This window comes from Pollicipes pollicipes, unplaced genomic scaffold (assembly GCF_011947565.3).
Source record: "Pollicipes pollicipes isolate AB1234 unplaced genomic scaffold, Ppol_2.1 Scaffold_3447;HRSCAF=4054_pilon_pilon_pilon, whole genome shotgun sequence".
Taxonomy (NCBI): Eukaryota; Metazoa; Arthropoda; class Thecostraca; order Pollicipedomorpha; family Pollicipedidae; genus Pollicipes; species Pollicipes pollicipes.
The window spans coordinates 4,035,451-4,050,893 of record NW_023596297.1 but is presented as its reverse complement, the minus strand read 5'-3'; positions in this window follow the sequence as shown (position 1 = coordinate 4,050,893).

Below are 15,443 nucleotides of genomic sequence, written 5' to 3'. Positions count from 1 at the left end.
ATAAGCATTTACAGTAATAACATAAGTTTCTGGGGGTCCCAGTTGGAATCGTGGTGCAGGCTTAAGCGTCGCTCAACGATGCCGGCGGATCCCCTGGCGGGGGGGGGGGGGGGGGAACAGCACTGGGATCGGCTTCCAGCCCACCGGTGTCGTCGGCCGGAACTCGACCATTTGTGGGGTCGAGAGGGTGCGTACCGGCCAGCCCGCCAGAAGGATGAGGGTGAGCGGGCACCAATACACCGCCAGCGCAGCTCGGTGCCAGGCGGTTCAGCACATTCTGAGAAAATGCGTCGAAGAAAATCGGTCGCTTGGCCACTTATCGGCCATTCACTAAATGCCAAGAGATTATCACCCCTTGGCGAGCTTACCGCCCCTTGGCGAGATGAAGAAAATGGGTGGCAATGACGTCAACACGGAATGTTCGATGTGTATGATACGTATTTTCCACACATTTTCTTAACAGAGCCATTTCGCGTTGACCATAGATTAGACGTGAAGTTCACTGATTACGGCCAGGTTCGAGCATTGAGTAGTGAATGTTGCTGAACATCTCCGAAATTGTACACCTTTGTTAGAACCAGGTTATACAAGCATATATATGTACTTTTTTCTCTCTCTCTCTCTATCTGTCTCTGTCTCTGTCTCTGTCTCGTGTGTGTGTGTGTGTGTGTGTGTGTGTGTGTGTGTGTGTGTGTGTGGTGTGTGTGTGTGTGTGTGTGTGTGTGTGTGTGTGTGTGTGTGTGTGTGCGTGTGTGTGTGTCGTGGTGTGTGTGTGGTGTGTGTGTGTGTGTGTGTGTGTGTGGTGTGTGTGTGTGTGTGTGTGTGTGTGTGTGTGTGTGTGTGTGTGTGTGTGTGTGTGTGTGTGTGTGTTGTGTGTGTGTGTGTGTGTGTGTGTGTGTGTGTGTGTGTGTGTGTGTGTGTGTGTGGTGTGTGTGTGTGTGTGTGTGTGTGTGTGTGTGTGTGTGTGTGTGTGTGTGTGTGTGTGTGTGTGTGTGTGTGTGTGTTGTTTGTGTGTGTGTGTGTGTGTGTGTGTGTGTGTGTGTGTGTGTGTAATAATATAGTCCAGTTTGTTAAGCGTCAGCATATGTGCATGCATATACATATATGTGTGTTCACACACACACACACACACACACACACATATATATATATATATATATATATATATATATATATATATATATATATATATATATATATATCAAATGTGTAAACACCTGCTGTAAGCGTGCTTGCAACGTTAAAATCTCAAACGATTACCGATTTATGGTTTTTAAAAGTAAAAACGATTAACTAAGCATATTTTTGAAATGTTAAACAAAGAATTTCTTTATTGATATATTTGGACTGAATGTTTTTCTGATGGTTACGTCTGGCTCTGCGGGTAAAGTGAGCTCCGAGCACGCTGCTGTTCGCCTGCTGTTCGCCTGCTGCTGTTCGCCAGTATACAAGTTTGCTCTGGCGCATTACGAACCATGATCTTTTACATTCCAGAGTGGGTTTGCACTGCCTGGTTATGCTCACCTGCCAGTCTGATTTGAATTAGATTGTTACTAATGGATTTGTGTGGTGTGACGCCTTTAAAATGCCGTCATTGACAACGCATTTCATTAGGCTGACACCACCTGTCGTGTATGCAACCACGTTTTAGAGATGGGATGGAACAAACCTGGATCGCAAGGGTCAAACTGGAAACCAGCCTGCAGGTGGGTGTCAAATTTGGAGTAACTTGATCTAAAAAAGTGGCATTATTAGTGAGACGACCCGAAAAAACGTGGGTTCGACGGAGACATTGAAGAGGGACGAAGCTCATTTTGGGAAATCGATAGGCATTTTCTGCTCAGCCCACCGTGGTAGCTGGTGACACATGAGTAGAACGAGCTACAGGCCACACAACCTGTCACACGCAGCTGGGTATCGCATCTGTCGGCGACATTCTGATAATGAGCAAACCATCTTCGTTTCAGCCGTTAAAACAGCTTTTGAAGATGTCATGCCCTTGAGTTTGAACACATGTACTTTTATGTTCCGGTAACCGGCAGGCCTTCTCGGCTGACACCCTGAGATTTCCACAGACTTTCAAGGTGATATAGGCATAGGTCGCTGTCATGCAGTATTCAGAGCATTACCCAGCCGGCTGGAGGAGTGGTATGATTGTGTCAGACGTCTGGCGGAAGGCTCTCAGGTGAATCGCGCTGTTCCATGCTGCTGTATACGGTGGAGGAGTGGTCGGGGTTGTCGTCATGACGTCTGGCGGAAGGCTCCAGGTGAATCGCGCGGTCCATGGCGCTGGTGTAAACGCCGAATTGGTCCGACATATGCATGCAATGGATTTTGACTCAAAAGTTCTGAGTCAGTCCCTTACGGCGTTTCCCCTGGAAGTTGTAGCATGTCAATATTTAAGTCCATTACATATCAATACATGCTTTTTAAAATTTTGCAAAGGAGGAGTACGTGAGCTTGGAGGGCTACTATATCAGCATGCCCCTGCTCTCTCTTCAAAGTTTTGGGGCTGGAGCGCTTTCCCCCGACTGAGTAAGAAAATACACCCCCTGGAATCGCGCAGTGTTTGTGACCACATACTCATATATGTTAAAGGATGGTGTATTTCGCCCAAGGGAAAATGCAAACCGCCATCTTAGGCATTTTGGGAGTTAGGGGCTAAAATCGCTTCTGGTTTTAATATCCTCAAGGCAAGAGCACATTATCAAAAATTTTCAGACTCTAGGTTAGGTGCAGCATAGTTACACCTACCCCCAGACCATTTCAACGGCACTCAGTTCACAAGTGGAGGTCGGCGCTCATCCCCTTACGCCTTCTGTGTCACTAGGACGACCATCTCACCTCATGCATGATACCTCAAGTGTGTATCGATTCTCGGGCACACCAACTAATGAACAACGTTAACTGCGACCATTATTTCTCGTCAGATTACCGGCTGAGAACGACTAGAATCCACGCGTGCGACTGTACATTGCCTGCGGTACCCGCTCTTTCATTCAGGGTCATGAACCAGTTGCGTCATTTTTGAATCCTATTGTTTCAATGCCGGATGCTAATAAACCTCTCTTTTTGCTCACATTGGAGAACAATACGTAAGCTGTTTCTGTTCATAGCCGTGTATCGCACAGCTGCACGAAGTCACAGTTATGCAGTCAAATTTGTCCTTGCATACTGACATTTTAGACGCGCCAAGAGAGCTACCATGGACAATCTATTAGATGGCACAGCGCTTAAGTTAAAGTGTGTAACGCCTCTCGTGGACAGTGAGTGCCTAAGACACAAATATGATATCCTGCTACATTCACAACACGTGGTGCGGGAATTAGGCACTTATACTAGCCACTTGCCAAATGTTCTGGTGATCGCACAAGCTGCTCACAATCTTACCAAATCTTGATTTGAGGTCTAAAAATGAGTAAACAAACAATTATAAGGATGTAACAGTCTTTGCTTTGGAAGACACCTGGAAATGGACCAGTTGTAGTGAAATAGTTAAGTTGAAGCTGTTGATTAACTCATGACTTTGGCTGACTAGGGACTAGACCTGGAAGGAAAATATAGTGTTGACATAAGCTAAGTTGTTAATTATCTCAGACAGTAGCTTGTGATTCAAAACTCTTTGGTGTGCTTCCTTTCTTTTTGTTGTGTTTTCTTCCAGTGTGCTTTCTTTCAATGATCCTGCCCTGTTTTCAGCTCTCTGAAATGCACTATCACCTGGGGTTTAATTGGGTTGCTGGCAAGACTAGCGGAAATGGTAGCTATGCTAAGGTACGATAATGTATTAGATAGTTACAAATTTGAATTCCTCGTAAGGAATGGGAGCTCTAGTTTCCCACAGCAGCACATCTGAGTGCCACTCATTCATATTAATTTGTCATTGTGATCTGTTCGTCAGAATATTTGCTTGTGGAATGTATGACTGAGTTTGTTTTATGTAGCCTGTTTGAACATTGCTTGAAATTGAAAGCACTGTAACTGGTTTAAGGCTCTTTTCTGAGTTGTTGAGTTGTTTTCTGGTTTTCAATCCGTCTAAGCCATGTGAGCTGGCAAATTTGAAAATCCGGTCCGGTTCTAATCAATGTCCTGATCCGGTCCAATCCGGCCCGCTGATTAATAGGCAATCCGTGGATTGGTCCGATGCGTGAAGTGCTCAAGTGACTGGACACGAAAGATTGTGCCGGAACGTGGAGAACGCATGATTGGAACGGCATATACCTAATGACGACCACGTGCACCTCTACGGCTATGACGATCATTAGCATATGGCCAACGCGGCTTGCAAACACGCCGACAGCAGTGGCTGGGCAGTAGCGGATCCAGCAGTTTGGTTTGGAGGAGAAGGTAGGGGGTCGAGCAAACTTGGACTGACTCCCAAATATCGATGCCTCAGCGACTGCAAGCGATGTGATACATTGATCCAGAATAGCTTCACCGGAAAGATCAACTTGGAACATCGCTGAAATGCATCGCTCAGAGCAACAGCTAGTGGATCCAAGCTGCTAATAACAAACTGGATATCGATATCTGTGCATTATCCCTTCATCACTGTGCCTCATTGACTGCTGCTAAGGACAACTCAAAAAATATACTTGTAAAACACAGAGATGTTCGTTGCAAATCTAATTTGGACAATTACTTAAGAGATGGGGCTGGAGCAAACCATAGCTTTGCGAACAGATTTTCTTTGGGAAGGTGGGTTTCCATTTGTCCCACCCCCCCCCCCCCCCCGGATTCACCCCGGCTGCCGAACGCAGTGCACGAAGTTGGATCGTCTGAGCTGTACGGAGGGGCCAGGAAGCAGACCATCCAGAGATGGCCTAACGGCGGCTCCCGTCCATTGCAGTGCACAAGACCGCTGCATGTAAAGCATGTAGACAGTGTTTTTCGATGACCACGAGCGCCAGAACAGAGACTAGCGAATCACTAACCTCAACGCGTTCGAGTCCAGCTTTCTCGCGCTCATCCTCATCGCCAAAACGTCTAAGAACACGTCGCTCAACCGGGTGTACCAGGCGATCTTGTCCTGGATCTGCATGGCCGTCCGGTTGATTGTGTCCCTGAAACAGACAGGAGGGCGTAACACCGAGGCTTCGTGTGGTGCGGTATGACGGTTTTCACCGTTGTTCCTTAAGGTTGTCAACATGAGCATGATCATTGGTCCGGCCACGCCACACACTTCATATCCCACACGCGTGGGAACGTCATCCAAGCCAAGCGTAATATCTTTATCCTATCTGGCATATTTCCGCTCTGTCTCAGCGCCCACTCTGTGATAAGGTTGTGTGTGTCATGATTCCCTAGCTCTGAAATCACTTTGTGCGCGCAATGAAAGGCGAGCAGAACGGCATAGATTACAGCCAAATCCATGTAAATAACTTATCAAGTGGTATTAAACTAAGACAGGACAATTACGCGGCCTCTTTGTTAAGCAGTTTTAAGAGGCACCCTTCGATCGTCAGCTTTTTATAGTTTTGAAGCATTGGACGATACCAGGGTTTGCAATTTGATACCAACCATTTTTTTGTTGTTGTTTGTTCCAGGATAGAAATGTCAACTCCTCGTACCGAACAAAGGCGATCTACTGGTCAGTTGCCCGCAAACTGCAGCAAAACAAGCATCACGCCCGGAGGAAACCGCCCTGCATTAATAAATACACCATTGAAGATAACGCCGATTGTGTAGAGCGTTTTGATAAGGCGAGAAGTACAACATCTTAACGTTAGCGTTCCAAAATACATCCAGAAGTGAAGAAGCGATAAACCATGGTGACCAAACAATATCTACAAAACGTTGCTCCAAATCGAACATGGTAATACTTGCTGGGGACACCCAACGAGCATCGTCAAAACAGATTTAGGATTATCTGGTACATCAACGATGGTTGAGGTAAATAGCGGGTAGTACCCAGTATTCTAATATCTGCATGCCTTACAGAGATACTTTCGACAGTCAGGATTGGCAACTTTTAACAAGAAGTAGACGGATAAGACAAACTGCTAGCGTTATTCCAAGTCGAATAATCGTGAGAAAAAAGATAGATGCATTAAAATTTGGGCTACATGCCCTTGTTAAAATGATTAAAGCGACTATGAGCAGTAAACGCAACGTTTCCTACTGATTTTAGTCCATTTTTCAGTTTTTTTTAAACAGTGAGGCACAGTTTTTGTAGTTTATAAACATTAAGGGGACTAAACGAGGCGCAATTTATAGCCATTATTACGATGCAGTGTATGACTAAGCACAAATATGAAAAACACGTGCGGATACAATCCATATCAGGCCAATAGGCATCGTGCATTACGCATCACTCATACGTGCAGGAATTTCAAGTTGACAGGCATCACACATCACGCATCACTTACTCATGCAAACGATTCGATGTAAACAGGCATCCCGCATGGGGCATCAGGCATCACTCATGCATGTGAAAGATTCCAATCTAGCACACATCACGCATTAAGATACTAATCACATTCGCATGATCAGCCATGACGAGCACATTAAGGTTTGCTCGCCAACTTCCTGTACAAACGGATTCGTCTCTTTTCCCGTTTGAACCGCCCTGTGCCCTGCATGTGACCTAATTTCTAAAACGTTCCAAAACAGGGTTGGTATCTCCCTTGATTTCAGGCTGTATTTCGTAAAGAAAATGGATGCCGAGAGAGGCGTTCTGTGGTTTATTGTTAGCGCCTAGCAGGCGTTCATTAAATCTCCGACGGATAGGGTGCCTGCATTCCCCGATATAGGTTATGTCCCCTGCATATGCTTTTCGAACAGTTTGCACTTAGTTTTGTAAACCTCATTTTCTGCGTGCAAATCCTTTGAAATCCCGACTTGCATAAATGTCACCTATTGCCCCTCACCACTTAGACTTCGAGATGGAATATTTCATCAAAGACCTTTGTAGCCTATTGTCGTTCTTCCAGCCTATGCGTAAGAGATGATTCGATTCTCTAATAATATGTTTTATTCTTCACAGCAAGCGCTCATTTTTGTAAGGTAGTATTGCGAAGCCGTCGTCAGACAGGGCGTGTTTACATTTCCAACCCCCCATCACCACCGTGGTTTAATTTATTTCACTTCTTCCAACATTTTCCCTAAAATTCATGGAATACATCCATTATCCAACAGTAAAACCTGCATTTTGCGCATGCTCTTCCTTTTGTCACCACTGGGATGCTGCTGCTGCAAATTGCGTAGGGCCTATGGAACATATTTCTAATTATACTGTGCTTAGGGGAAGTTGGATTGGAAGATTCGCAGCGCATAATTATACCAGAGTTGTGGGGCTTCGTAAAGAGCTCCGTTTCTAACATCGTACGACTGTTTTTCCCTTCTACCGTCACTACTGTGCCCAAATACTGTGGCCCCTTTCCATCCCCGTATGCACTTCAGTAAAAACTAAATTGGGATGATTCCTCAAGAGCACACTGCCCGTGTGCCCATACTCCAACATAATCATCGACATATGTTGTTATGGCAGTTGGTTTGAATGAGCTAACGGCGTTTCAAATTGGTCTAAACACATGATCGCCGGAGGAGGGGCGCATGGGCTACCCATTGCCATGCTCAGTCGCTGTTGATAGTAGTAATGTCCGAACGAGAATACATTATCATGGAGGCACTGTTATGACAGACCGCAGATATTCTCTTTTCACAAACCAAAACATCAAGTTCATGAAAATGCCGTTTGCCGCTCGCTCGCTTGCCTTTTACGACAGCAATAGCCTCATCGACTGGCATATTGCCATACAAATTGACCATAACTACACTGAAGAAAATACTGTCCTCCGATAACCCTTCTGCCTGTGAATGATTGGAAGCCTTCTTTAAAAAGCCTCTGGTGTTCCACAAATAAGCCGGGGCAAACCTCAAGAGTTGGTTAAGAATTTCTTCCAAAAGACACAAAGTTTACATCCTACAACGTTTGCATTTAGGACCACCGCACGCAGATATGACGGGTCTAAGGGACACCGCAGTTTTGTGATCATTAGGCATCCATACAACATAGGCGTTGTACTGTGCCTAGGTGTAGATCTTTGAAGGTTTTCTGCGAGAGTTTTCTGCTAACTGTACTGTTCAGTAATCTTTTTGTTTTAGCTGCCATCTGACGGACTGGGTTCCTAAGCAGTTTCTATAGCTGCCTCTGTCGTTTAGCATAACCTGAACCTTGTTCACCTAAGTATTGCAAAGCTGCTACAAGGCCCAAAACGCGATGTATGCTATCTTAAAATTGTTTGCATGTATGTGCAATGCGTTATTCCTGTTTATTTGAATTCGTTTACATATATACAAATTTTTCACGCATTTGTTGTCCCCAGTAAGATATACGCTCTATTGCGATAACGGCTGGCCACTTCTCCTTGTTGACTCTCCCATATTTTGGAAATCTGTCAAAACTGGCTCCCTGTTTAAAAAGCAAACTACAAAATCAAGTGGAATTGGTAGGCCATTTCGCGTTTACTGCTCATAATTGCTTTAGCGTTTCGACAAAGGCATGTAGTCAGAATAAGAACACCTCTATCTCTCCTTTCACCTGGTTATTCGACGAGAAATAATCCTAGCAGTACAGTCTTATCTAAAGTTGTGATGTTCCTCGGAAATGCACTTAACAACTTTGTAGCACACGGGTAGAACTTGGAAAGTGTTTTTCAGCCATTACTGCTTTTTCGAATAAGTTATTAATGAATCTCTTCAACAAATTAGCCACAGAAGTGTTCCCCATAAATACCTTTGTAAAATTAATTTAAGATACAAAACATCTCGAAAAACAACCAGGTAGACTAAAATGTGCCACCGCGCTAAAATGCACAGCCGAAAGCGTTAAGTGTTTTTCTTAGTTTTTAGCTTTCAGGCCGTCCATGAATTACGCTACGCAAGGAGGGGAGAGTTTTTTCTGCGTTACAAAAGCGTAAAAGGGAGGCAGGGAAGATATTTTGGATAGCGTGACGCTGCGCTCAGGTGTAATGCTAAAATCTTTAACAAACAATTAAATTATCAATGACCCACACCGTTCGCTTCCTCTCATGCATATACCGCGCGTTGATGGCGTATGCCGTTCAACCAGAGGGGGAAGTGCTAGGTTGTAAACAGTGCGTAACCAGGGGAAGGGGGGGGGGGATAAACAAAGTAACACAAAATCGTAGCGTAAATTATGAACGGCCCCTTCCCGAAAAGGTGACACTGAGCGCTTTGCTACCATTAACTGGCACACATGCCGGTTGAACAGTGTTGAGATCACATGTGATTTCTAGACGGCACATTCGCCCCTGCCGTACGGCTGGGGCTGTGGCTACGGGCTACGGCTATGCCTCTACCTGATTCGGTTAAGGAGATTTGACAGCAGTTCTTATAAACATCCCATTGCGTGCAAGTCTATGGATTCCGGTGGAGAGCGGGCGGTCGTCTGCCAGCATCGACTCACATATTTGCCAATAAGAATATCCGTTATTTCATCTGGCATTAGTAGTTTTGGTCATGTTGCTGTGCCGCCTGGTCGTCGGCATCAAAACCCGCTTTCAGTTCTTATTTTCTAACATTTGTGCACTTTAAGATCATACGTTTGCGACACCATTTGCGAGGAAGTGGACATTGCGGTGGTGTTACGGGGTTACAGGAATATGTCATTTGACTTTTCATCCAGCAGCTTGCATTCAAATGCCTTGGAAATGCCATAGCAAAACTTACAAAGGCCTGCTGTTTGTTGCTAAGAGTTTCGCGGCGGCACAACCAGTGGTTATCAAGCCTATGGGCATCTACAAGTGTGTCAAAAACGTATCAGGTCGTACCTGGCTATTGAAATCGCGCATTTGCCGGCTAGTTGACGTTAGGCTCGCTGGACCTGCGGTCTCGTTTGACAAGTAGAACACTCCTTTCACTTGATGCGCATGAACCAATGAGGTTGCATGCTGGTGTAGTTTTTCGGACACGGATAATACCTAAAAATTTGATCCTTTAGGTTGTCCTGAAAGGCAATTCAGGTATGACGCCCTCTGTTGTTGCAAGGTATTGTTGCTGATGCATTGCTTAGACGAATAATCAGGTTATTTAGACTAAGAAACAAATTGTACGAACGACTGTTCGGATTTCCGCGTAGCCGTATCGTGCGAAGCGTTCCGACACTTCAGCGTCTGGACAGTCGGATGTCAACCATGGCAGGGCAGAGAAAGCCAAGGTGCTATAATCACTGGCATATCCGTATGTTTTTAGACTGTGCTGGGACTGCGGGAGTATCGGTGGTTTAGAAGTTTTGATTGCTGATTTTTGTAACCGTCACCCAGCACCAAATCACATATCGAAGTGAAAGTGACTTATCAAACCGCATTCGCAACGACAGCAGAACTCACCGCAGGTCTTCAAGGCGTATCTGAAATTTCAGCTTCGACGAAAAAATCGGGAATCTCTTCAAATCCACGGCAGACCTGATGTCTTCCCATCTTGACATTTTCTCCAGCGTCAAGTCCGTGAAGTCGAATACACTTGAAAGATTGCTTCTCCATTTGCGCCTGTGGATAAGGGCGTATAATGCGGCGTGACAGGTGTGGCAGCGGCCACATAACATCGGTTCAGTCGGTTATTATAGAGCCATTTTCCCGTTGACAAATATCGGTCCCGCGGCTTTGCCATTCTTAGTGACGTCAGATTCCCCGCTGCTGCCTGAAGACACAGTGGAACTTTTGCATCTCCTTCACGATATCTCGCTATGTCAATGCCCGCAGCAGGTTCCTAATCAACGCCGGAAAATCCGATACAAGCGCTAAGAACAGCAGAAAACCAACATCTTACAAAAATATCATTCTTTGGGCACCTAAGCAATTGTCATAAAGCTTCTTTCTTGCCTATGGAAAATGTTGAAGTACTCTGTATCTCACAAATGACTATGATACCACGTCCTGTTTTACTATACTGACAACAGTGATAAAGATAATCTGCAGAATATCCTACGTACTCCAAGACCTCACCTTTCCACTTCATGGGGCAAAGTATATTCAAAGACACCAGACGATGTTGGCTCTCCCCAAAATTTTGTGTTTATAATCTCCAACTGTTACTTAAACCGGCGCAAGCGGCAACGTTGTGTAGTATTTCATGAAGTACCTACTAGAAATTGGCAAATGTTTTGGGGTAGCAGCACCCATGCCCGCAGTTTTCCCAACACCTGCACCAAGCCTGGACCATCCTGCATTCAAATAAGGGTGACCACGGGTTCACCCAACCAACGAAGTCCTCTAAGTTGTTCTTTGAAGCCGTCTTACATACAAATGGCCCCATTTCGTTATGCCACGTACCTACATATGTTTTTTGCTACTATAATTAAACAGGGTAAGTGTGCCGAATCTTAACAATGTTTTTTGCAGGCAACTGCTACTTTTTTGCAAACTCCACTGCTACATGCCATGACGCGGCCATGCTGGGCCGGACTAAATAAATAAATACGAAAGGGGACCAAACACGAAACCTATAGACTTTTCCAAACTATATCTAGCGACCTTCGGACGGGATACATTGTTACGTGCATGTGTTTTAATCACAGGCGGAATATTATGATTGATTAAACTGCAAAAATGGGCAAAAAACTTATTTTAGTGCCTGCAGAAATCTACAACCGCCGCCGATTGGTTAACAGCGGGGACTGGTTTGCCTGATATTTACGGTTGGAATCCGGCTGCATGTATTTTAAAACAGCTTTCAAACCTCCCCGCGGCAGGCTGACTGATTTGGCAAAGCGCTTCCTGTGGCTTCCTGTGGCTTCCTGTGATATTAATGAGATACTATCCTTATTCCTGCTGGTATTGCACAAACGGGGCGTACACAGTGAATTGTGACGCGTCACACGGGATAGAGCCTCGTAACGCGACGACCACAAGCCCCTCCCTCCCTCCGCGCCCAGTGCAGGTACCGGGTGCGGAGGAAGGGAGCAGCGGCTGCTTGAGTTGCGAGAGAGGGGAGCGGGGTGCAGTCTGGCCGGGCCACTGAAAATCGAGCCCGGAATGTGAGCCTTTATGGCTTGACACAGAAACGGCACCAACGGAGATTCCAAGCGCATGGTAGTCTGTGAGGTCAGAAATACGAGAGGCCCGTGTTTAGAAGCACTCGCAACAGCTCGTCTGTAAAGGCCTTGAACTTTGGTCAGTTTCAAATACGTAAATCAGGTGCGCCAAATTAAACTGCTGTTTCTGGTTAAGTGCGTAACGTTCTTCAGCACTGCGACATTGCATTCCGGCAACAAGAGCCTATAGTTTCTATCGTGCGATACTTTCCATCAGCACAACATATACAAAATGTAAACAGGTTGCAGTGTGACAACTCATCAACTGCGTGGTAAAGAAGTTCATGTGGTGTCATTTTCCACCTGGCAGCAATATTTTTTAACACTGCTGTCGATCCATGCGCGCGAGATGCTTGCGTGGTGTTTAGTTGGGACTTTCCTCATAGATAATTATTTGTGACTATGACTCTGCGGCTGAGAAGTCCTTGGGATCCTCTGCGTTTAATCTGAATCTCGACAACAATCTGGGTAAATCAATCAAAGCTAGGACTAAAACAACCATAGATTAGGCTAAAACAACTATAGATTAGGCTGTCATGGTTACGATCAAGACGAAGTGCACATTCTCGATTCAAAAGATCCTAAGGCAGATCAAAGACTTGCGCTGCAAGCCATGCAAACCAGGAGCAAAGGCAAACATTGTTTAACCGCGTGTTGAACAGCAGGGTACATTCAGGGCGATAGAGTCTGCACGTCGAAGATCTCTGCTCACCCTGCATCTATTGGCGAGTTTAATAAACCTGTCCAGCGTTTGAAACTTTCAAGTAAATCATAACGACTTGGATGAACGACGTTTCCATGGCACACGTTGTCCAATACGGAATGTCAAAATTGAATTGAGAGCTTAGGACAAGTTGTGGAATCGTACACTGATATTTCATATCAGAACTCGTATAGTAGAACATGGAACAGTTCTGTTCATTCTGTTCTTTGAACTGTTCAGCTGAATTAGCCTAGAATGTGATGTCCGCCAAGTTAGTGTCGTATTTGTGTTCGAGTTCAGCGCCGAGCTCATATTTTGTCATAAATATATATATATATATATATATATATATATATATATATATATATATATATATATAACAAAAATACGAGCTCGGTGCTGAGCTCGAAGGCAAATGCGACGTGTATATATATATATATATATATATATATATATATATATATATATATATATGTGTGTGTGTGTGTGTGCGTGTGTGTACACATATGTACATAATGTCTAATGCTGTCAAATGTCCCGTCTCCTCCTTGGTCTATCCACCTTTTGATTTCCTCAGTTCACTGCGAACGACACTGCAGTGTTATGGGATGATGTCATTTATAATGAATCACTTTCGTTCAGTCATGTTGAAATAAAGTCCTCCCAGCCAAAAATAGTCAGTTTACAATAGTCAGTCGACTATTATGCCACGTGTGCTCCTTAGGACAGGATTGTTTATCCCACAATCATTGATAGTGTTAAGTTAGCCCACGACCTTACTAGTTATGGGCGCTAGATGACCGCTAAGTCCATGCGCGCAAAGCTCAATAAAGTAGTCAGAGATAAAAGTCATAGACAGCTCATAAGAGTGTACCACATTTGAAGATATTAAGGCAAACATCGCATATGGTGGCAAAGCACACTTGTAACTACCAGAATGCTGAAAAGTGCAAAAAACTGCCCTAGACAACTATGCTCCTCACTGCATCATGATTGGATAGCGTCACAAAACGTTTGTATGGCGTCAGAGGGGCTGCCAAACTGGCCATGCGAAATTCCTATTATAGCGGGCGGGTTGACTCATTCATGGTACTTCAACTCTCTTCGTGTCACTTCGGATGACTTCGTGCCAACGGCGCGCTGCTGACACCCAAATAACGTGGTGCGCGTGTTTTGGCCCTTTCTCGTGGTGTTGTTGCATATTCATCCGTAATTCCATATTGTTTACTTGCATTTACAGGCAATGCTATAACGCTATTCTTAAGCTTTCCATTTCCAGTCCTATTTCCGTCGTAACTAGTACCACTGTCCAACTTCCTACATCATGTAGCCCAAAACGCGATTTGTGTTCAAAACTTGCGATATATGCACGACATTGCTTTATAGCCAACTACACTTCGCCGGTGGCAGAAATCGTACTTATGTACGCCAGACATAAATAACTCGAGCATTATATCTATATTGGAATTGAGCACCACATGGCCAATGGGATGACAGTATTTGCGGGAATTTTTATGCGTCATGCATGCCTGGATGGCCTTGGAAGTCTACACGAAAAGTCTGCGCAAGTTAGCGAGTGTCTGACTCATAAGCCAAGGGCTCTAAGTCTTACGAGGGCCAGGGCCGTAAACTGCACTGAATGATCTTGATTGTGCATCAGCTCATTCACTCAATCAAAGTGTGATACCCATTCATTCGTGCATTTGAAGGAATGGAAATGCTCGTGCTCATTCATGCTTACGAAAAAGCTGACTGTCCTTATCCGAACTGAATGCCCACAAAAATAGGATCACCGCCCGCCTGCGTAGCGGGAGAAGGCAGGAACCAGTACGCTGTACAGCCCAGTGCACAGTACAGAGACGAGAGGACTGGAGGCCGGCAGCTCCCGTTCACCGCAATGCAATTGCCTGCACACCGAACGACACTAAGTCGAGCTTTATCGTCAGCCCTACAAGTGATAACTGCACGGGCCTGCTACGACCTACTCGTGTAACAACGCAGCCATCTCACGTCAGTTGACGCAAAAGAATGGTGAAACATTGTGCTGGTGGTCAGGTTTGGAACTCATGCTCGACGTTGCGGTTACTCTCCAGCCAACAGATGGCAGCTGCCGCTGACCATCGGTGTGTAGCATTCCGCGGAGTGAGCAAATTGCATTGTAATAGTTGACGTAAACAAACATTTTTCAAATTCGTATTTCCTTCCAGTTTATGTTTGCTTGTTTTGGATCGGTGCATATTTATACTCGCGCTGTCGTGTCCTTCCGAATTGTTCAAGCGTTTTTATCGTCTTATCATCTGTGTTTTGCCATTCTGTTAAAATCAGCCATGGGTTTTTGCATTTCTTTCTCAGGGACTAATTGCCGTGAGCTTTAAAACAGTGCGTAGCGAAGGTAGATCACAGTCTCAGTCGGTAGAAGTGGCAATTAAACATCACTTTGACCAGTTTTATGCAAGCTATCAGCGCACACTGCTTCATAGATCCAGGGTCATGAGATTACCATTTTTTCAAGCTTGGTTACCAAAGTACCCCTGGTTTCACACAGTCACGCCTAAAAGAGCATTGTGATCTTATAGAGGTCTGTGAGCCGACTTTCTTCATCCGAGTGATGTGGCAGATGAGCCTCGGCTATTGTTGAATGGATTCGCTAGAGTGCAGAGGAAAAAAAGGCCCCCCAGCCTTTCCGCG